General features: G+C 34.1%; 1 pseudogene; it reads right to left on the reverse strand.

Moving 5' to 3' along the window:
• Nucleotides 1-816: 816 nt before the first annotated feature.
• LOC117803795 lies at nucleotides 817-2172 on the reverse strand (annotated as a pseudogene).
• Nucleotides 2173-2665: the final 493 nt, after the last annotated feature.

Below are 2665 nucleotides of genomic sequence, written 5' to 3' on the forward strand. Positions count from 1 at the left end.
ATCATTTAATAAATAGCTAGTACTTCTATATTTTGTTTGTTGGAAAAGGTTTATATTGCCCTACTTTTTATGATTTTCCAACTGGTTATAAAATTCTAGAATGCCAATGATTTTCTTCTGTTAATTTGAATCAAGTATTCCTTTGTATTCTGGATTCTATTGTTATGAAGAAGTCTTCTCCCAACTTAACTGTTATTTCTTGACTCTGCTTCCTTAAAGTTGTTGTTGTTGGTTTTTTTTTTTTTTTTTTTTGTTTTTTNTTTTTTTTTTTTTTTGGTCTTTGGTATTTGACACTTTTGATAGAATGCATCTACTGTTAGATTCTTCTGAAAATTTGTTTTCTTTGTGGCTTACTGTGCTTACTGAATCCGAGAATTTGTCTTTAACTATGAAGAGTTCTTACCCATTAAGTTTCAAATCATGCCTTTATTATTATTGTTCTCTTTAAACCATAAATTTTGAATTATAATAATGATATTTTAAAAATGTATGAAATCCAATTTTGTTATTTAAAAAGCTCTCTGATTTTTTATAGAGTTTTGTCTTCTCTTAGGTTTCCAATTCCTTTTTTTTTTTTTGCTTGGCATGAGATTATTTTTAATATATTTATTTTTTAGCTCTTTTCAGTCGTTTTAGCATTTGGCATTATTGAGGAATATATTGTTATTTACTCTACCTGGTGACTCTTCATCATGGATTTTTTTCCTCATCTGTTTTAATTTTTGTTTTAAATTTTTAAAATATTTGATTTATGCTTTCCAGAGAACTTTTTCAAACAAATCATAAAGGCCAATACTTCTCTTTCTGCTTTCAATGCTAAGCCATTTTTTCCCACCAAAAATAATGAAGATTATCAAAATCAGGAGTCTGGTACCTAAACCTTGTGTTCACATTTCAACCTTTCAGACTTTTCAGCATGCTTGGGGCTCTTTGTAACAAAGCTTGTGAACTGGCCTACAAGGCAGAGGGGGTGGATTCTGTAAAAGTGTTCAGGCATTTAGCTGCTTCTTAATGTTCTATAAAATTTGACTTGTTTTCTTTTTAGACTTAAAAAAGTCTCTCAGTTGTTTTTCCTCCAAACTGTTTGCATTTATTTTTCCCTTGCAGTAAATTTAAATGGCCCTTATGAAGCCAAAAGAACTTCTTTATTTTTCTCCTTCAGAGACTGTCTCTGTTCTTCATTTTGCTTGACTCTTTCATAATAAAGGGGGGATAGAGATGAATGCAGGAATTGGATTAACTTGGAATTTCTTTTTACACTCTGAATCTTGTTTTAAAAAAATGTGTACATGTATTATTTTTTACTGCAATATAATTGATATAACATTATATTAGTTGCAGGTGTCCAACATGACTTGTCTTTTAGCAGTTTGTGTACCATTTCAATATCTGATTTATATTTCACATTCCCTTCCTTTTTCTCCTGTTCTCTAACAGATTATCTTTTGAAAAGGCACAGGTACTGTAATCTTCGGCAACCATTCTTTTGGTTTCTGTTTTGTTTTTGTTTTTGTTTTTCAGCAGCTGGAAAAGTCAGCATTTTCACATTGAATATAATTTTCAGCAAACAAGTTTGTTTACATGTTGTTGATAAGCTCCTTAGCACAGGTCATCATTCTGTTTTCCTCAGGATACTCTTTTTGTAAGTTGGGCAACTCTTCAGAGAAAGATAAACACAGGGAGGAAGACTGGCTTAAATGCAAGCCTGAAAGTGATGAAGTAAGGGAGGTTAAGTAATAAGGATTCTATCCAATACCATTCTGGAAGAGACACCAGGAGCATCTTCCTTGATGTTCATTGGCTGAACTTCCTTTAAATTTAATTTATTCTGGTACACTTTCTCTAACTTTGCCATAGTTCCCATGTGGTCAGCCTTTAGTTCTTATCGTTCTTTACAGGGGTAAATATCGGAAAAGTCCACAAAGTCCTCATTGATTGTATGTGTATGTTCATCCACCCCAGAGAAGTTGGTGTTAAAATTAGCCAATGTCTGCTCTGGCTAGGCCTCACCACTTTCTCCTCCTCTTTTTCCTCCTCCAAGGCCACCAGTGGCATCCCAGGGCCTCTAAAGGAAGTCTTGTGTTCCTCATGGGTGACCCACACTCCAGTATTGAGATTTACTGCAGTTTGGGATTGGAGGCTGACAGCTTCAGGGCTTGGTGCCATCCGCATGCCAGCCCAGGCTGGAGAATCTGGTGCCTGCCTCATCTGTTTTAAAATCTAGATTGTAAATCCCTTTTCCATGAAGTTTTCCTATGAGGATTCTTCACAGCCTGAACTGAAAACATCTTCCAGTAGAGAAATTTTATATTTACTTTTACCAGGTACTGCATAGTAAGAATGACTTTGGGGCTAATTTACATTAATGACTAAGACTTGAGAATTCCTTAGCCACACATGAATAGTGCAAATATAAACCTGAATTCATAATGGGACAAGTCTGTGATTATAAATTTTAATAAAAATCTTATTTACCCCTGGCCTAGACCTACACTGAGACAGACAAGTTATCTTGTTATCTCCTGTGCCAGTGTATATTTTTCCCTTGTTCACATTTTCTCTGCAGGTATATCTTTTCCAGAGTTCCTGATTTACATGAAGGATATAAATCCCAACTCCTCATTTTCCAAGCTCTTGTTTTTTGTGTTTGTATACATAAAATCCC

This window comes from Ailuropoda melanoleuca, chromosome 9, assembly GCF_002007445.2.
Source record: "Ailuropoda melanoleuca isolate Jingjing chromosome 9, ASM200744v2, whole genome shotgun sequence".
NCBI lineage: Eukaryota > Metazoa > Chordata > Mammalia > Carnivora > Ursidae > Ailuropoda > Ailuropoda melanoleuca.